This window comes from Garra rufa, chromosome 15 (assembly GCF_049309525.1).
Source record: "Garra rufa chromosome 15, GarRuf1.0, whole genome shotgun sequence".
Classification (NCBI taxonomy): domain Eukaryota; kingdom Metazoa; phylum Chordata; class Actinopteri; order Cypriniformes; family Cyprinidae; genus Garra; species Garra rufa.
Genome location: NC_133375.1, coordinates 35,740,162 through 35,762,265, shown reverse-complemented (window position 1 = coordinate 35,762,265; position 22,104 = coordinate 35,740,162).

Here is a 22,104-nt window from a genome sequence, read left to right as displayed (position 1 = left end):
TGAGTTAGTGTAATATATAATATGTTGCCAACAGGTGGCACTATGATAATATCTGAATATTGGCCTTTAGGTGTCTTCAGGCAAGGACTCTTACCAAACCTGTGAAGTTTGAGGCAGACCGGACATTGCATGCCTGAGTAATTTTCAGTTTCATTGTATTATTAGCATGCTTTAGCGTATTAGCTAAGTGTTGCTAGCATGCACTTGCAGCATGTTGCATGTTAAGTTTGGGGCTGATTGGACATTGCATACCTGAGTTACAGTAACTTCCTGTTTCATTGCATTAATAGCATGTTTTAGCATGTTTCTACCATGTCGCTACCCTGTTTAACACTTGTTGATGCTTTTTAATATGTTGCTATGCATCCATAACAGTATTAAATATGTCACTTCCTGTTACCAGCAGGTGGCGCTATGACTAAAAGTGAATATGGGCATGTGTTCAGGCCAGGACTCTTATCAAACATGTTACGTTTGGGGCAGATTAGACATTGCATGCCTGAGTTACAGTCATTTTCTGCTTCATTGTATTATTAGCATGTTTTAGCAAAATAACTAAGTGATGCTAGCATGCTTTACTGTGTTTGTAGCATGTTGAATCTTAAATCTGGGGCAGATTGGACAATATATGCATGAGTTACAGCAATTTCATTTTGTCTTTGTATTAATAGCATGCTTTAACTCTTAGCTAAGTGTTGCTAGCATGTTTTAGCATGTTTCTAGCATGTTGCTAGCCTATTTAAGACTTGTTAACGCTTTTCAATATGTTGCTAGGAGTCCGTAACAGTGTTAAACATGTCACTTCCTGTTGTCAGCAGGTGGCGCTATGACTATAACTGAATATGGGCACTGACTTGTGTTTAGGACCGGACTGTTATCAAACGTGTGAAGTTTGAGGTAGATCGGACATTGTTTGCATGACTTATAGCAACTTCCTTTTTCATGGCGAAACATCAAAGTTTGTCCGGCCGCCAGGGACACGCCCTTCAACGAAAACTCTAGATCTTCGCAATTTAGCATCGCAAAGGCCTTATGATGACACTCAGCAAATTTGAAGATGATCGGATGAAAACTGTAGGAGGAGTTTGTTAAAGTACGAGGCCTGAAAATGGCAAAAACTGCACAAAATCGTACAGGAAATTCAATATAACAGACTTCCTGTTGGGTTTTGGATGTTGCACCAGGAGACTTTTTTGTAGGTATTGGTGTGTTACATGTATGTACCGAGTTTCGTACATGTACGTGAAACATGTCCGTTGAAATTTTATAGGTGGCGCTATCGAGCCATTTTGCCACACCCACTTTTGAAAACCGTATCAGATGTAAATTTTTGCCAGGTCTGATGTGTGTGCAAAGTTTCGTGAGTTTTCGAGCATGTTTAGGCCCTCAAAAAGATAATAATAAACGGAGCAATTCCAAAAGGGTCCTCGCACTGCAGTGCTCGGGCCCTAAATAGTATTTTAAAATATATTAAAATAGAAAAACTATATTTTAAACTGTAATAATATTTCAAAATATGATTATTTTTTCTGTATTTTTAATTAAGTAAATAGAGCCTTGATGAGCATAAGAAAATTCTTTATAAAAACATTTGAACCACATAGTATATATATTTTGATATGCATGTTTGTAGGAATTAATTTGTAGGAACAAATCCATAATTCAACATCTGGCTAAAGTGAAAGTCTATAACATTGATTGGGATGGACTGTTTCACTGGAGGAAGCATTATTATGGATTATGGACTGTTTTTTCTAATTATTTATTTTCAGAAGCAATGGTTTAAAGTTAAAGCACCTTAATGATGTACTTATTTCTTACAAACATGTCTAATATCTCTGAGTGTCCAGCTCCACTTTCTTGCCATCAGAGAAGCCCTATTTACATAGTGGTGAAAGTATATTTGTATTATTTTTTTAATCAGTGATATTTAATGATTTATTTGGTAAAATATGACCCAGAAGAAAAATGAAACAAAAGCACGCACATCAGTCTCAAAAGGGTGCTCGACCAAAAAGCAACAAGTAAAAAATAGAATATAAAGTCGGCAACACCTAAGCTCCAAAAGTATCAAAAATATTTATTATTAAAACAACTTTCGCATAGCGTGTGTTACGTTTCGAGCACGCAGGCTCTTCATCAGTAAAATATGACCCACACATTCTAACCAAAGATGATCTCTTAAAGTATTTGTCCTATATCCATTTGGTTTGGACTGAATTGGCTGTTCTATTGTCTTTTTGAGCTGCACTGAGATCATTTGTCTTTTTTTATTTTTAAAATCCATACAGGATTTAAAAGAACTTGATATCTGATACCTGATGACAGTCCTGACTATTTGATCCATAAGTGACTCCCGCAGCTCTGCTGAATATTTATAGCATGCGTCCTGTGAATGTTATGAGTCTGGGTAATGAAGTGTGAAGATCCATGTGCGATGACAGCAGGAGTACAAAAGGACAGCTCACATTATTAAGCTGAGCAATGTCTTCAGCAGTAAAAGCTGTGTTTGCTTAAATATTTGCTCATGAAGGTTTGGATGACTTTAAGATGTCCTGATAGTCAAAACCTTTCCAGCGTCTGTGCGAGATTGCATAGTGGAGTGTAAAGTTACTGTATAATAAAATTTGACTGTGCAGTTCACTTTTTAAAACCAAAAATAAACATAAATTAGGTAATTTAATAATAATTTAATTTGTTTTTAAATTTGTTTTTCTTTGAAGATTCATATTTGGGCAAATAAAACTATTGAATTTTCCTTCCTTTATATGAAATCTGCAATTCAGTTTGACATATTTAAGCTATGTCAGATGCAAATTCACTTTATGTTTCTTATAAGATTTATACAGCTTGTCTGTATGGCTGTAAAAGTCCATAGTAAGCAGTCCTCCATCAGTCATGTGGATGGATGATAGTAGTAATCATTAGTCCTAGAAGTATTGGTGATCTTTAGTTTTATATTTAGTTGGAAATGTGCTGGCCGTGTCTTGTGACCGGACCCTCTGGAGAGCCATGAGTGACTGGAAAATAGATTGAAGTTTGTATCAGCTTTCACTATATCATATAAAATGAGCTAACGATCTGTGAAAATTATCATTAAAGGTCAAGCCCATTAGGTGTTTTACTTATTTCTACTTAGAGAATAATATACAAGCCATATAGCTTTACACTTTCACAAGTACTTTTTATAGGCCGCATGGATTGGGAAAAAGCACAGTTATGCTAATAATATGCGTCCATCACTTCTAGCTGCCTGTGTTGACGTTTTGTAAACAGGTCTAATGCAGTGTAAACCACAACAGTGTCATCTGGTGGTAGAACATGAGAATATGACCTAAACATTTTCTTTTTTGATATACAGCAATGTGTCAAATATATTAGGGTCTTGGTTTAGTGACCTACTAAAAGCAGTCTAAGATGGTTTACAACAAACCAAAGAATGCTGATATATGATTTATCACCAGGGTTTGGGGAAACGAATCCCATATTTGCAATTAAATTAAATAAACAAATGAACAAATAAATAACAAATTTATATTTAAAAAATGAAATTGCACATTAAAGATTATTGGAGGATGTTTTACAAAAAAAAAAAAAAAAGTATTTTGCTACTATACCAAAATACCGAACCTAAAGGCCTAGTGATACGTTCACAACCTGATTGGTCAGGCTGAGTGATGTATATTTCGTGATGGAACTCACCGAACTAAAGGAAAAGATGCGTTCGACTTGAAGCTGTCTGCTTGACTAAGCACGCTCATTTTTGCTTGTATATGATTTTATTTTCACCACCTGCGAACTCACAAAGACCTCATAAAATGCACTTTACCTCCTTGTTTCCCCACATTTGCCCTCTGCTCAATTTTGTTTTGGATACACCTTCATGAATTTATGTCACATAGCATTGCATCTTGTCATTACTTCCTGTTTTTGGTATGTATTCGGTTCATATTTCATTCGAACTACACCAGAGTTTGTTTGGAAGTGGTCCGAGACCCATCTTTTTAGTGGTCCCGATCCGCTTGTTTGGTGCGCACCAGAGTTCATTTTTAATCAAACCAAACATGACAAGTGTGAACACACCCTTAGTCAAAAGTGTTTCTACACTATTTTTTTCACTGTGTGATGTCAAAAGCTGCAGACTTTTTACACTTTAAAATATTTTGTCTATAAAGGTTAAAGTATGTGATGTTTAAGATGTTTAAGGGTGTGTTTACACTTGTAGTTCGGTTCGTTTGGCTTATTTGGTTCAGACCAAAAAGGAAAATGATACATTTGGTCCTGCCCCTCCTAGCATTCACACTGGCATTTTTGACAGCGAATCTAAACTTACCAAACCTAAAGGCACAATGATACATTCACAACCTGATTTGTCGGTTGAGTAACATATATTTTGTGACAGAACCCACCGAACACTCCAAACAAAAAGAAAAGGTGCATTCGACTTAAAGCCGTCTGCTGGAATAAGCGTGCTCATTGTTGCTTGTATATGATTTTATTTTGACCATCTGCAAACTCACAAATAACTTATAAAAGGCACTTTAAATTCTCGTTGCTCCATTTTGTTTTGTATACACTGCGTGTTCCCTTCGTGAAATCATATTGCATAGCATTGCATCTTGTCATTACTTCCTGTTTTTGGTACGTATTTGGTCTGTGTCACGTTCATATTTCATTCGAACTACACCAGAGTTTGTTTGGAAGTGGACCGAGACCCATCTTTTTAGTGCTCCTGGTCCGCTTGTTTGGTGCGCACCAGGGTTTGGATGGCAGTGTTTACACTTACTCAAATAAACCGCACTAACAGAGCAATTGCACCAGAGTTCATTTTTAATCGAACCAAACATGACAAGTGTGAACACACCCTTCGTCAAAAGTGTTTCTACACTATTTTTTTTTTTCACTGTGTGATGTCAAAAGCTGCAGACGTTTTACACTTTAAAATATTTTGTCTATAAAGGTTAAAATATGTGATGTTTAAGATGTTTAATGGTTAAGTTTGGTTCATTTGGTCCGGACCAAAAAGGAAAATTATACATTTGGTCCTGGTCTGCTTAACGTTCACACTGGCATTTTTGACAGCAAACCTGAAGACACCAAACCTAAAGGAATAGTGATACGTTCACACACAACCTGATTGGTTGGGTTGAGTGATGTATATTTCATGACAGAAAATGAAATGAAATTAAATAAAAATAAATAAATAAATTAGAGGGCACATAGGTTAAATATCCACCTTATTTTTCCTGTAAGAGTGGGCACAGCCATTTGTAAATTTAATGTATCTGGCTTCTGATCTCAACTGCTTCCAACTGTTTTTAGATGTACAAAACAGCTTGTTTTGCTGCTTGATATTGCAAACTGGTGTCTTACCATATTATTTTAATGTATTATTTTAATAATGAACACAGTGTTTTGTAGTGCAAACAGTTTTACCAGTTACTGCACTTCGTTATTCTTCTCATTATTTCCCTACAGCGGCTTATGAACTAGAAGTCAAACACATTACCAGAAAACAGCTTACTTCTGCATTAAAAAAATAAGGTGGATAAAGATGCAGTTTTCACTGCTTTAACGGAACTTTATATTAACTTTAGATAGTTTCCATATATTTGTCCAGATCAGCTTTGAATAAAGAAAAGAAAGGTTTAGAGCTAGAGTTTTGTTTATGTTTATGAAATTTTGCAAGCATTTTTTTTTTGCAGCCTGAGATTCCAGATTTTCAAATAGTTGTATTTTAAATATTGCCCTATCCTAACAAACCATACATCAATGGAAAGCTGATGTATTAATCTCAGTTTTTTTTTTTTAAATTTACCCCTATGGCTGGTTTTGTGGACCAGGGTCACATATAGTTTCCAAAGTCGGACATCGCTTATGATTTTCAAGGGTGTAGAATTTAATAGGGACACCATAACATCCCTACCAAAATCCAGTGACTACTAATTTGTCTTTAGCAATAATTTTGATTAAACAGTTAAATTTCTTTTGTCTGCTGTTATGAGACACCAGTTTGAAAATCAAAACTTTGTCTCGATGTATTTAAGGATTGTTTTCTTTTTTTCCTACAGATCTTCACTATCCAAACAGCAGTTCTTCACCATCCAGTCCAGCAGGTGGCAGAAATGCACCTTATGTTAGTTTGCCAACCACCATAAAATAGAAAAGCAGGTGTACTACAGCAAAAAAAGCATCTCAAGGAACAGGATTAAGCCTCCCTGCTGTTTTAACAGGAACAGCTACCACAAAATAACCTGAAGATAAGTGTTTTGATCAGTGATGGTTCATGGATGAAACTTAGGGAGAGCTTACCAGAACAGGCCATTCATTATTAGGCCACATCTTCTAAAATATTTCTTGCAGGCAGAATCACATAAACAAATGTTTGTGTTTATGCCACTTAATCTCAGGATACCTGCCTTAGATAGTGGCAGGTAAAACAATGCACAATTTCAGGCCTCTTCTCTTCCTCTCGCCTCTAGGCTAGGCATCACCAGTTGCTGACATTTCAAAAAGAGGAAGCCCATTCAGTGAAAGCAATGTCGGGAAAGTGAAATTTAAAAGTTTCGGTTCACCAGAAAGAAGAAGTTTACCGCCCTCTTACTGGAAAAGACCCCCCTGACTCCACCTAGACTTCAGTTCCACATATTTCACAAACAATAGAAAGTCTCAGCGGGCTGTATTTACACCACCGGATGAGAAATACGAGGTGAGGTCAGAAAAGTCAAAGAGGGATGACACTGGATGAGTGAATTCTCTTGTTATTGCCAACAGTTTACAACATCATTTGGGCTGCACTCAATGTTCTGCTTTGTTTGGCTGTGATTGCTTAAACCCTTCCAGTCAGTCCATTTCCTGTTAGGCTTTTATTCCACAACAGTTTGCATTTATTCATTTTGCAGGCAATTTTAGAAATGAAATTGATTTGTGGTGTACACAAGGTGTACATTTTACAATACTGTTCGTCTGTAAATGTTGTATCTGTATGCATTTCTTTGGATCAAACCCTTGGTGTTGCTAGCATGCTTTTGTTACTATAATATGCGACCCTGGACCACAGTCATAAGTTTTTTTTTTTTGTTTTTTGTTTTTTTTAATTGAGAGTTATACATCATCTGAAAGCTGAATAAATAAGTTTTCCATTAATGTATTTGTTAGGATTTTTTGCAATCTGAGAGTGCAAAAAAATCAAAATATTGAGAAAATCACCTTTAAAGTTGTCCAAATGAAGTTCTTAGCAATGCATATTACTAAACAGTTAAATTTTGATATATTTATGGTACCAAATTTACAAAATATTTTCATGGAACATGATCTTTACTTAATATTAATATTATGTTTTTGTCATAAAATATTATAAAATGTATTTTTGACTATTGCTACTAATATACCTGTGCTACTTATGACTGGTTTTGTGGTCCAGGGTCACATATGTATGTTTTATGCTAATAAAGAAAGAGATGTCATGGTATTTTGATTAATGTGTTTTCATATGTGTTATTTGGTAAAATTTTTTTTAGCCCCAAATTAATTTTCTGTCATTATTTACTCACCAAAAAATACAAAATTTGGTTTGTTCTTCACACAAAGCTGCCACAATACTTGAAATACAGCACAAGAGACATGAACTACATTTATGTTGTTTTGATGCTGTTTTTTTGTCGTTTTAGGAGCTCAGCAGTTTCTTCAGATCTATCTTCTCTCTACAAAGAACATAACAGCACATGCATTTGGAAGAACATAATGGTGAGTTATTTATTTATTTTATTGTTTTATTGCATTGTTTTATCATGAAAATATTAGCTGCCAAAAGGCATTTTATTACATAATTAAAACTATAATTTAGAAATAAAGTAATCAATTTATTGATAGAGATAATTGATTTTTAAATAATTTATAATGATGTAAAAAAATAACATTTAAATATATACATTTTTAAAAAACTCACAAAATATATTAAAAATGTATGCTTAAAACACAAATAAAAAACTAAATGTTCTCTATGTTGGATTTACACTGCCGTTCAAAAGTTTGGGATCAGTAAGTTTTTTTTATGTTTTTTAAGAATTCTTGTATGGAAGGTTGCATTTACTTGATAAAAATACAGAAAAAAACAGTAATATTATTACAGTTTAAAATAATGGCTTTCTATTGTAATATATTGCAAAATATAATTTGTTCCTGTGATACAAAGTTGAATTTTCAAGTTTTTTCATGCATCAAGTTTGAGATTTTGGGCTTTTTGGTTTTTCATAAAGTGTTTTTTCAGACTAGTGGAAACAAAACATCCAAAAAACACTGTTTTTCTTTTATATCACTTATATATAAGTGTTTCTTTTATATCACTTTATCTATTTGTGTCAATAGATTCAGTTACAATGCATATTTTTAAAGGCTGTTTTCTCAAAATGAGTTTTTTCTCCTGCACTGAGCCATAAACCTCCACTTCAGTAGCACTTACACACACCACTCTTTAAATTTTTATTCCTGTCTATATCCTGAAGGTTTTTACAGAGGGATTTATTCATATATAATTTGCTTGATTTTATACAACATTTTATCTCCCAAAAAATGGTAAAAATATATATAGTTTTTCCTGTATGTTCTAAGTTTTTTCAGAATTATGGAGTGACGAAATGAGATACCCAAAATTCCCTCTGTAAAAACTTTTGACTCTAATATGTCAAAAAAGTAAATTTTTTGTACTAGAAATGTATGCAATTTAGTGCATATTTCATTAAATAGTGCCTCATTTGCATGTTTAAACCTAAAATTTTAGAAAACTTGTAATACAAAAAATGTTTGCAATTATCAATGTAATCAATCAACTGGGTAAGTAAAGTGATAACTATTAGTTAATTTTTTTTACCCTATTCACCTGCAATGTCTTGGCTTAAGTAAATTCAGGCCCGGTTTCACAGACAAGGCTTAAGCCTAGTCCTAGACTAAAATGTAAGTCTGAGCTGTTTGAACTGAAAGAAACTTGCACTGACTGATCTTAAAATATATCGGTGTCTTTGTTTTGTCTCAAGATGCACACCAGTAATGTTTTTTTCTAAGCATGTTTATAAAAATTACTTAAATATCCTAATTGAACTATCTGCTAATCCTGGCTTAGTCTAAGCCCTGTCTGTGAAACCGGGCCATAGTGTCTTGTTTTAATGATGTTGGGATATTTAAGACAAAAGTACTGATTTATCATTATAGTTTTTCTGTGGTAATGATGTATTGAGCTGTAGCAGTTACTGCCAGCAGGTAGCGCTATACAACAGCTAAAACGCATATTATGATACTAATAATAAAGCAGCTTGGCCTTTAAATTTACACAACGTTCCTGGCTCTAACAATTCCCTTAATCTAATCATTACTCGTCTCATTTGAAGCCTCATGACCGCATGGACTTCCCGTCCAATGTCAGTGCCCTTTCCCTATTATTTCATATTTTTCTAGTAATGTTTATATCCACCCTCTTTCGCTCTGCAGTACATCATGATCCATAGCCCTTGTTGTTTTTAAAGTGTATTATCCCTCTGCTGACACACGACAGATTCTGTGGAATTACCCGGGAATTCTCTTTCTCCTTCCTGTCCAACAGATGACTATGTTTGTTCCGAGAACTACTTGACAGCATTTTCTTTATGAAATTTATGGGGGTTGTGGGCATCTGGGATGACGGACCGTTGACCATATTTGGGAAATTTACTGTTATACACATGGCTGTCCACTTCGCTCAGGCATGTTGTGTTTTTTCGTATTGATTTGTTCATCCTGTAGTAAAGGGCTGAAATGCTCTTGTGATGCCAGACTGGAGTAAATGGTTCCCATGGTAACAAAGGAGTCTGGCTGCCACCCAAACACTGCGCTGTGCTGGAACAGACAGAGCATTCTGGGATATAATACATCAAAACTACCATCATCACCTTACCTAACCCAGCCTCCCACTCCCACACACGTTTAAGCGGACAGAGCTGCTTGAGTAACTGCATCATTGTGTTATATTTGGAAATGGTATCCGTCACCATTCAAGCATTTTATAATCGCTTATAAACTCTCAACTGGTTTTGCTTCAGGATGCAAATCAGATTTTGAAATCAAATGGTTAATAAAATTGTTGGTTTTTTATTAAAACTGAAGACACATCTTTAAAATCACTTCATATTAATATGGCCTACACGCTTGTCTTTATCATTTGAATGTTTGATCTCTTGAATTTCAACACTTTTCTGTTAGAATTAATTTTACAATGTAATTGGGGGTAGCGTAGTGCTGAAACCCTGTGATCCCACAGTGATCTCCACGTAAAACTGATCGTGCAGACTAAACCTTAAGTCGTAGAGACTTGAAATTTGGAGGAATGGTAGTACTCACACCGCCGTCAACGTGACCAAGGCTCGTCCCAATCGGCCCGACGGGGGCGCAACAGCGAACAAAAGTATGAACTTACTCATAACTCCTAAACCGCAGTCGCAGGCTCAAGTGTCTTATTTCGTTTTAATCCTTGGCTCACGCCAGACAAAACGCATGCCTCAGACTTGATTGTGAGCCGGGCGAAATTTTCAGTTATTTCACTTTTTTTGGGAAAAACTACTTTTGCAAACTGACCTTTTCTTCATCTGACCAGAAATAAAACAAGTGCAGAAATATCAATCATTATCAAAAAGTTAAAACTTTCAACTCTCCCTTGCAAAGGGGCGCAAAAACGGTTAAAAGGGACAGGGCCATGTTTTGTAAAATGTCTGTAACTCCTTAATGGAATGAGATATCTCCACCAAACTCAGAACACATATGTAAGAGCTCAATCTGCGGCCACAGGAAAAAAATCATGGAACTTGGCCACTTGGTGGCGCTATAAGAGGCCATTTGTCCTATCAACATAAAAATCGGTGTGCATGGTCTTGGTCCGAAGTGCCAAAAGCGTCTACAAGAACAATGTTCATTTCATTCGATAGAACTCCTCATTCCAGACAACTTTTCCTCTAGAACCACCGCTGTCAATCAAATCATTTGTTAAATGATTGAGAGGATACGAAAAGAAAAAAAATTACTTTTGCTAACTAGTCCTAGGTTTTTTGCTCAATCTGAAAAAACACTGCAGTACAATTTTTTTGGACGCTCTAGGCCAATAATTATCAAAAAGAAATGTTGAAATTTACCCTTTAGGAAGATATAATGGGGTCATTTAGAAAAGGGGCCTGTCCAAATTTACCCAAAATCCTATAAAGCCTAATAGAAAACTCAAAACTTCACAAAACCTGCTGAGCACATGCGACAGATCATTCTGAACAAGCATGCAAAGTTTTAAGGGGATCGGACCACAGCTGGCGCTATAACAGCCCTAACCGTTAAAAAAAAAACATAATATTTCTATGGTAAATTACCTGGGTTTGCCAAAAATGCTTTTTTAAATCATTGATTTAGGTGGTTACAGGCTTGCTAAATAATGTATTTCAAGTCCTTTAAATGCGAATGAGCTCTGCTCGTACCGCCCCTCTCTGCCATGGAATGATGAGCCGTGATGTTTACTTTAGCCGCATTTAGTGGCGAAACTTGCCAACAAGCACATTATTAAGAAAGGCCATTTGCAAAGATGCATATAAAACCCTTGTACTCACTTCTTCTGTGGGTAAAGCTGCATCAAGAATGATTTGCACAAGCATAGATGCATATGCCCAAAGTATACTTCAGATCACACCGACAAGAAGCTGAGAACGACCTGATTTTAAAAAGGAAATCTTACTTTTAAAGATTAAAAAAAAAACACTTGGTGGATATGTATCATTGTAGGGTGGTTGTGTACACAAACTGCCAACACACATTAATGTTCAAACAGCATGTAAAAGTGAGTTTTGCATCCGATGACCCCTTTAAAGTGCTTGAACCCTGGTAATTGCTGCTTACATCTATATTTTATTCCTGTGATTACAGCTGAATTTTCAGCATCATTACTTCAGTCTTCAGTGTCACACGATCTTTCAGAAATCATTCTAATATGCTGCTGATTTGCTGCTCAAGATGCATTTTTTTATTATTAGCAATGTTCCTAAAGCACAATTATATGGTTAGTTGCATTTTATGATTCACATTTGCTATTATTTTCCCTGCTGTCTGCAACCCGCCATATGAAAAACACTGCTTTGTAACATTATCTCCATGGATGTTCAAGCTGTCATTGGTGATGCAGTATGATGTGTAGCCCACATGACCGCTGTGGTTAGTCATCATAAGCTGGGGGATAATTCATTGACCGACAAGTACTATAATCATTGTGTGATCATCACATGAACAAAACACTCTGTAATTTGGAAAAAACAGGCTATTTGTTGCCAGTGATTCCAAGCATGTTATTCCTGTTGAGGAAATTCTGAGAAACAGGCCCTTTGATCTCTCAGCCGATCGATAGATGGCGCTCTAGAGCGAATGAACTCTGTGCCTCCTTGGCAAACCAGCGCAGTACAGGTCGTGTGAATCTGGCTCCATCTCAAAGCTCTCTGAATTTGTCATTCAGTGTGTAGCTACAAAGATTTTTTTGTTTCACTTGTTCCGTGCTGAAAAGGACGCCGGTGAGAAGGAAGTGAGGTCTTTAATCCTTGCATTGTTTCATGTTACCTTTTAAGGCTCTGGTTCCTGCGCTGCAAAATAATGACAAAACACATCTTGTAATTTTTCGGTCAATCAGATAATTATTGTTTTGTTTTTGTTTTTTTTAGACATCTATGACTATCTTAAGACGTCATGACTGCGGAAGTGGTTGATATTTCTATGCCTCTTGCCCTTTAAGAAGCCCTTTTGGCTTTGCCCATGTTAGGGTTCATGAGGAAGGTCAAGCCTTTTTCAAGGTGTCAGTTTCCTTTCTGAGTTCCTTTCATATCTCACATCAGTTGGTATTTGTTATCTTTTAATATGTCATCAGATCTCACTTCATTATGTGATGCTCTGAAACACTTGATTCTGATTGGACAGTGGCAGAATTCTGTTGTGGTTATCTTAGTCAGGGTTGTTCAGAGGCATAGTTCACCAAAAAATTACATTTTTGTCATTTTTTACACACCCTCATGTCGTTCCAAACCCATAAGACCTTTGTTTATCTTGGAACGCAAATTAAGATATTTTTGATAAATCTAATCCTGCATAGACAGCAACGCAACTAACACATTCAAGGCACAGAAAGGTAGTAAGGACATTGTTAAAAGTCCATGTGACATCAGTGGATCAACCGTAATTTTCTAAAGCTATAAGAATACATTTTGTGCATAAAGAAAAAACAAAATTAAACAATGTCTTCTCTTCCATGTCAGTCTTCGCTGTGCATTCACGATAGTACCACGACGCATGCGTGTGGTGCTGCTGACGCAGGAGCAGGCATTCTGACGTAGACCCTGGATGCATTGCACTGTACATAACAGTCTTCGTAAACATATCTGAAGATTTTGACAGAGAGGATGACTTGCAATTTCTTGCCCAGCCTTACTTATTTGAACCAGAATATACAGACAATGAACTAAAGCCCAAAGTATACTTCAATTTTTATGCGTACGTGTGGGACAGTGTATTATGTCATTAGAATAGTGTGCGCGTACTGTACATGCACCACTTGATTTTTGTAACCACTCACACTTTGTACACGCAGGTTGCTCATGCGCATTATTTAGCAGTAATCAGTTGTTCCACACTGTGGCAACACTGTCCCGGGCCATTGTTTCACAGTACAAAATGAAACTAAAGAGACAGAACAACAACAACAAAATAGCAGAGACTGCAATGATAACAGACGCTCACATTGACAAGCACTTGTGAGCAAGAGGGTATGAGATAGCTCAGCTTTGGTTTAAAAAAGTTCAATAGTTCTTGTTATTGGTCATACTTTACGGGGGGAAATAGAGCAGACATTGGACATGGATAAAGATTTCTAGAGCACATGTGTTGACCGCCTGCGTTTGTGCACAACATCAAATGGAGCAGAGCTAATCCTCCCTATACGCAAAATACGCATGCTGCTTAGGGCTCCCGAAACACCATCTCAAAGATGATTTAATTTTAGTTTAGTTTTTGATTTTGGCCAGCAGTTATGAAAAGATGAATGTTACTTTCTTTTAATGCAATGCGCTGTCACTGCTTCTATGTAATAATAAATGAAATCATGTTATGTGAATGTCGTATAGTCTCTTGAAGTTGAAAGCCATGGAAGAGACACTGTTTTTTTAAGCGCTTTCCATGAGCATGATTTGATACCGAGTGAAACATGGACAAACGTGTTTCAAATCTAGGTAGGATCGGCCTTGAAATGGAGTATACTTTGAAAGGCTATGCATTCAACTTCATCATGCATACACATACAAAGACAAAGTATTCTTTGGACTTATGAGAGATGGACGTTCTACGTCAGAACATGTTCTATACAATATTACCATCATATGAATTTCTTTGAAGTTTAGTTTTTTAGGGGTTCAAGTGTGTTGCACCTAAAATCAAACGTAATTGTTGTGAGTAGACTGTGGAAGTGGTTGATATTTCAATAACTCTTGCCCTTTAAGAAGCCCTTTGGCTTTGCCCATGTTATGGTTCATGAGGAAAGTTAAGCCTTTTTCAAGGTGTCAGTTTCCTTTCTGAGTTCCTTTCATATCTCACCTCAGTTGGTATGTGTTATCTTTTAATACCTCATCAGATCTCACTTCATTATGTGATGCTCTGAAACACTTGATTCTGATTGGACAGTGGCGGCATTTTGTGTGAAACTTTGATGGATGGTAGTACACACCCTGTCTACAACATCACCAAAGCTCGCCCTGATCGGCCTGACAGGGGCGCTACGGGAATCAAAAGTATAAAATCTCTCATATATACTAAACCACTCACTGCATTGTCTGAAATCTTGACAATCCTTAGCTTAAGACAAACAAAACGCTCAAACAAAATGTTGAAAATGGTCTATTTTGGATTTTTTTTCTTTGAAAAACCTACTTTTGCAAACTAGCCCCAGGTTTCAGAATTGAACCAGAGCAGAAGGAGAATTTTCAGGGACAGCAGAACATTTGAAAAAGGCAGGGCCACTTTTCCTTTTCTGTGTGCACAAAAAGTATTCTCGTAGCTTCATGAAATTACAGTTAAGCCACTGATGTCACATTGACTATTTTATCGATGTCCTTACTACCTTTCTGTGTCTTAAACGTGTCAGTTGCGTAGCTGTCTGTGTAGGGTCAGAAAGCTCTCAGAATTCATAAAAAATACCTGTTCTGAAGATGAACAAAGGTCTTATAGGTTTGGAATAGTTAATGACAGAATTTTCATGTGCTGGCCATTTGCCACACGAAGTTGAAATTGGATTTTGTAATTGCGAAGCTGAAATTTGGATTGGAATAACAAAAAGAGGACTTGTCATTCAGTGAAACCGAACTACAATGTTATTGATTATGCATATATACCATCAACAAATATATACATTTCTTTGAATTTCAGTTGTTTAGGGGTTCAAGTGTGTAGCACCAAAACACTGTTGTGGGCAGACAAAACTGTAAGGTGTAGAGACTTGAAACTTTTAGGCATGGTAGTACTCACCCTGTCTACAACTTCACCAAGACGCGCCCCTTTCAGCCTGATGGTGGCGCTACAACAGTAAAAAGTAAAAAATCGCTCATAATTACTAAACCATCCCGCAGTGTCTTAAATCATGAGAATCCTTAGCTTAAGACAAACAATTTTTGACTACTTGTTTTTTTGTTTTTGTTTTTTGAAAAACCTACTTTGCAAACTAGTTCTAGGTTTTTCATCCGATTGAACCAAACCAGAGCAGAAAGATTCTCTGGAGAATAATAATTTAGAATTATCAAAAAATAGTTGAATTTTCAATTTGCCATAGCATATAAGACCAAAATGTCTGAAAGAGGCAGGCACATTTTTCCTAAATGGCTCTAAAAGTGCTATATTTCAATGGGAAATTACATGTGATTGTTGAAAATGGCTGTTTTTTTATGACTAATATACATAGAACATCATGAAATTAGTTAAGCACATGTGACGTATGATGGTAGATAAAAATGCAAACTTGTATGAAGATCAGGTGATAGGTGGCACTATAACTGTTAAAAAGCTAAGAGAATACTTTTTGTGCACGAAGAAAACACAAATAACGACTTTATCCAACTGTATTTTTCTTTATTTTTATTTTCGTTGTGCACAAAAAGTATTCTCAAAGCTTCATACGGCTGAACCACTGATGCCACATGAATTATTTTAATGATGTCCTTACTACCTTTTTGGGTCTTGAACGTCTCCTGCGCGTTGCTGTCTATGCAGGGTCAGAAAGCTCTTGGAATTCATCAAAAATAGCTTTATTTGTATTCCAAAGATGAACAAAGGTCTTACACATTTGGAAAAACATGAGAGTGAGAATTAATGACAGAATTTTCCTTTTCTGGTGAACTATCACTTTGAAAACCATATATTTGCTTGTTTTAATTTCCCGCATTAGCTGAAAATGCTCTTTTCCATCTCTGATCTTGGTGGTTATAGGCGTGCTAAATAAAACATAATACGTTTTTACCCATGCCCTGAAAGGCCTTAAAGCACTTAAACCCCAGAAATTGCTGCTTGCAGCTATATTTTTTAAAAGAAATTTATATTTGAATTGCAATTCTGTTTTCTGTTTGTACACCCAATTCAATAAATTAAATGAATTAAATTGAAACAAGAAAGATAATGCATAAAATAAACCCAGTTCAGGAGGATCAGAACAAAGAAGCTTAGAACATAAATTGAAAAATGTCATAGCGTTTCAAGATCTTATTAAATCCATCCTCCTCCATTTTCTTTAATCTAGCAATGATTTTTCATGACACATTTGTTCTTAATGGAAAGGCGTCTTACAGACAAACATGGATTGAGGAAGTCAGAAAGCTGCAGGAGGTGCTCTGTAACCTATTGGTTCCAGGAACGGCCTCTCTGAACTCTTTCTGTGACCCCAATTTCATCCTATGTCCATGGTCTCTTTGGACGCCCCAGTCACCCGTAATTGGTTTTGACGGGTCTGTGTTTGGCAGTGTGTGTGAGCGCGCTGTCTTTGGTGTACCTTGTTCATGAGGTTCATGGGAAGAAGCTAGCAAAGCCCGGCCCAAATGTGAACTTCCCCCTCCTCTTGTCTCCTCCTCTCCAATCTAGATCCATTGGCTGGGATCTCTGTGGAGGAATGCTGCTTGGACCCCCTTCTAACCTCCCCACAACCCTCCCCTTGAGTTCACCCACCCACCCATTAGGAATTTCAGCAGGGCATTGTGGGTGGGATGAATGGGGTCAGAGCCAAGGAAACAAAGTAGGAAGTTTTCACAAGAGTTTGGCCTTTGTTTGTGACTGCTTGGTTTTGTTGTGTTTCAACTGAAGCTTGGAAAATTGCCCTGAGCACTGTTTCAAGTACTGATGACAATATTTAACATATTTCAATATTTTTCAGTGTTTCAGTGTATCTATCTATCTATCTATCTATCTATCTATCTATCTATCTATCTATCTATCTATCTATCTATCTATCTATCTGTCGTTCTATCGTTATATCTATCTATCGTTATATCGTTCTATCGTTATATCGTTCTATCGTTCTACTACCATTCTGTCTCTCTGTCTGTCTACCGTTATATCTATCTGTCTGTCTGTCAGTCATTCCATCGGTCGTTTTATCTGTTGTTCTATCTGTCATATCTGTCATTCTATCTATTTATCTGTCTGTCTGTCTATCTATCATTCTATCGTTCTTTCGGTCTGTTCTTCTATCGTTCTTTCGTGTTCTTCTATCAATCATTCTTTCGTTCTATCTACAATTTTGTTCTAACTTTTTCTGTCTGTCTATCTGTCTGTCTCTCTACATGTGGACAATCATATGCTAATGTTTGTAGAGACAGAATTGGTTACATTGCTGTCTCCTAGTACTAATACATGTTATTTGAGAATCGGCATGTCTACTATGCCACAGCCTCTTTAATTATGATTAGAGGTGTGTCTGCAGTGGTGCGTGCAGTGATGAGAGCAGAGATCGAGACAGATGTAGCTTTCAGTGAGTGAAAAACAATGGCTTTACGTTACGTCGCAATATTTTAAAGATATCTTTTCAATATACTGTATTTTTATAAATATTTATGTTTTAAACCATGGAGGTGAGCCAATGGATATCACACAAGCAACGTGAAAACTGCTCAATATGTTAAAGTGAAAGTAAAAACTGACAGTGCTTTCAGCATCTGACGTGCATTCTCTCAGAGACAATAAGAGTCGATTGTACTTTATATGCTGATATTAATTTAGTCCCCTAATATTTTTCTTGTGCCCTGAACATAGTGGGGAAAAAATAAAAGGAAACGTATTTTGTGTAAGGGTTGTTTTTTTGAAAGACTTAAAGCTCTTAATTTTCATTGATGACTGCAGTGTTATTAGGGGTTAAGAAAGTCTTAATTATGATTTCAGGTGGTCTTAAATGTGGGGACTGAAAGACAAGAATTGCGATGAAACTTCAAAAGGCTATTCATTGAATAAATATGAGCGCTGCATGTTTCAAAGTCATTTGCTGCACTGCTTTGTGTACCATTCTGCTAGCGCCTCCTGCTGGAAGAGAAACACGTAGAGTTGTAAATGTGAACTGATGGATCCACAAGATAATGTGTTATAAAAATTAAAACAATTAAACAATTTAAACAAAGGCTGTAAAATATATGTATATGTTATTTAAGTAGCCTAATATAATATTTGATTGATAATAATTGTTTAAATTAATATAACTGATTTATTCTTTGAAACTTTAATATTAATTTATGCAATTGCAATGCCTTGATTTTAGTAAGATTAGTACACGGTCATAGCCATAAATGCAATGGTACTATTAGTTGCCATAATTGTTTCGGTTTTCGGCCTTGGTTTCCTCTTTTTCGGTTACGGCCAAGAATTTTCATTTCGGTGCATCCCTAATTATGATATTAACCACAGAGGCCTCTCTACACACCCATTACAATAGTCCATGCAGCTTGAAAACAGAACATTAATTTAATTGTACAAATTATTTTAGGCGTATATACAAATCCATTTCTAAATTAGTTTACCTTTAATAAATTAAGTAGTTTAAGGGAGTTTATTGGTGCCACTGTCCTTCTGGGGGCATTGAGTTCAACTGATGCAAAGCATCTGTACAGTCTAATGAAAAAAACGCTTTCATTTTTTGTGTGACGTATTTGTTCAAGTGAATGAGAGTAGACCAGTCAGTGTGTTTTGGTCTCACAGTCGGTGGGTTGCGTTCTGTGTGTGGCGCGGGACCCTCGCTCCTCAGGACGCTTTTGTGTGGGCCTCCAAAGAGGCCAAGTTCACAGAGACACAAAAGCGGGGAAGAAAACCGGAGGGAGTGGGGTGACAGTGGGCAGCTATCAAAGCATATCAGCGCATTCTTACAGCCGCTGCTCGCTAATGCATTGTGATTTGAATAGCGGAGCGGGAGAATGAAATGAAGACTTGTAAAGAAGATGAAAAACTGAATTTGAGAATGCATGTCAGGCCTTGTGGAATTCCAGATGCTTTTGAAAAAACTGAATGGGGAATTGGTTGTGTGAAATCGTGAGATATAAAGATCATATGCTTTGTTTGGTTTTGAAGAAACAGCCTCTCTGAGTTGTTAGACTGAGAAATCATAAAAGTGCTGTAAATATATTTCATCCATATATATAATAAAAGTATTAGCAGATTATCCTCTTTTCTTTGCAGACAGACATGTATCTCTCTCTTATTCTGTTTGGGAGTGGGCGAAGAGAGCAAGAGGGGCCCTAAATCAAATAAACATCACAGCCCCGATTGCTTCATCTCTGCTTTCCAAGAAAACCAGACATCCAGGCTGAGATTAAACTCTATTTGCATTGTCTCTTCCGGCCGTGGACCTCTAAGTGTCTTTTATTGCATCTGGTCTCATTAGAGAGCTGGACCAGCAGAGACAATGCAGCTGTAGACAGCACTCTGCTATAGCACTTATATCCAGAGAGATATATATGAACACTACACTGTGTTGTGGATCCGTAATGGCTTCCTCCCCCCTCTTGAGTCTCTTGTTGCTACAAAACTCTGTTGTTTACGGCACTGATCTTGCGGGCTCATTAATTACGGATGAGTTGGTGGTGTCGTGCATCCTGATTTAGTCATAATGACTAAGTTATTTTCATTGTAATGGGAGAAGAGATCTGCCTTGTGATCTCTCTGCTCTGTTGATGGCTTGCGTTGCTATTACAATAGCAAAATGTATAATTATCCAACTGATAAGCATGTAACAAACACCTTCTCATAAATGTACAACAGCAACCAGTTAGTAGTTAATTTACATAATAAAACGGTGTAAATAAATGAAAGCTTCTTACTTTATTCAAAGGAGAATCCCATATTAATTAATGTGCTTGAAAGTATGATTACCATTCTCTCTTTTTGTACAGTTAGTACAATAGTACATTATTGCTTTAAATGAAACTATGGAATTGATGTTTTAACACATAAGCACAATATGGTACAGTCCGTCCAAAGAAAGATACAATTTCTGATATTTCTTAACCATATTGTTACTGAAAAGAATGTGAGCTAAACTTGGCATATAATAAGGACAAATATGCTTCATTTCAGCCTCCAAACAGTGAAAAGACCTTCAGTTTTGAAGGAGGCCAAACCGCCTGCCAGCATTGTCTGTCTCCATGCAGGGAGAGGGAGCTGAGCATGATGGGAGGTGGGATGATGGGGAGGTTTGGTTCTCACAGGCTTCATTCTCTGAGAATTCCCGCCAACACTCCCTGAACACACACACACACACACGCACGCGCACTTCAGTGCTGTTTCCCGGTCATTGCCCTTCATTGCAGACCTGTGGAATGAGGGGGGTTTGGTGTCAGAGAGTTCATTGGTCGGAATGTGTGTAGGTTTCTGAGAAAATATAGTAGCTTTTTTTTAATATACACCTAAGCATAAGGTGTTAGGAATTAAACCACTGTAGCATCTAGAAAATCCTAGCAACCATGAACACCCGAACAATTTAAAAAGCCAAAGGACCACCCAGAATGCCCTAGTAACATTCTAGAAACCACCTAGAACACCCTAACAATGTTCTAAGACTTCAAATATTGACCTGGGGGCAGGCGCGTAGCCAGTAATGGGCCAGGGTGGCACTGGCCCGCCCACATTACTCCCTGGCCCACCCAGGCAAGTTTGATCAAAATAAATTTTTAGTTTATTTTTATTATTCAAATGTATTAAAAAATATATATTCATATAAACCTGATTTATTTATTCATTGCCGAATAAAATCAGGTTTATATGAATATATTTTCTTTAGGCCTAATTGGTTGTTATGGTTGCTAGGGCGACAGGAAGACTCTCTGAGCGGCGGGTTCTGGCGGCATTCAGTGTATTAACATCGCCACAATAATGGCTAAACAAGCTTCTTTAATGTTTGTTATTTATTTCAAACCGTTCTCTGCTGAGAGTTTTCATTATTTTAATTTCTTTTACTTTAAGCCTACTTTATTTTCGGGTGAACTGTCTGCTCTGCACTGCTGACTAACCTGAATAAAATAAACAGGTTATTGTCTATGCTGATGGTTTGTCCAGCCTTTATTGAGCACTGTTGAACATGATGGTTAGACGGTGTTTTGTTATTGCCTTTGCCGAATATTGCAAAATAAAGGTGTGTTTTTGCAGTTTGTTTGTCTATTATTTTTTCTACTCTCTAAGGTTTAATTATTATTTAAGTAATATTTTTTCTAGGAAAAAATATAGGCCCGCTCACTTTTTCAATGGCCCGCCCAAAATACAATTTCTGCCTACGCCACTGCCTGGGGGCCAATGTTGTCTCTGTGTATTGGAAGGTAATGACACTAAACAAATTCGTTGTATGCGCAAGCATACTTGTCAATAAAGCTCTTTCTGATTCTGATGTGTGAGTTTAGCTTCAACTCTGATCAAATTCACCTATCTGTGATTTTCTAATGATCCAGGAGACGTTAATTAGCATGATCATGTGTGTTTGGTGCAGGAAAGTGGATCTTGTGGGCCAGATTTGAGGATGTCTACCCTGTGACCACCCAGAATATCCTAGCTGCACCCTAGATACCA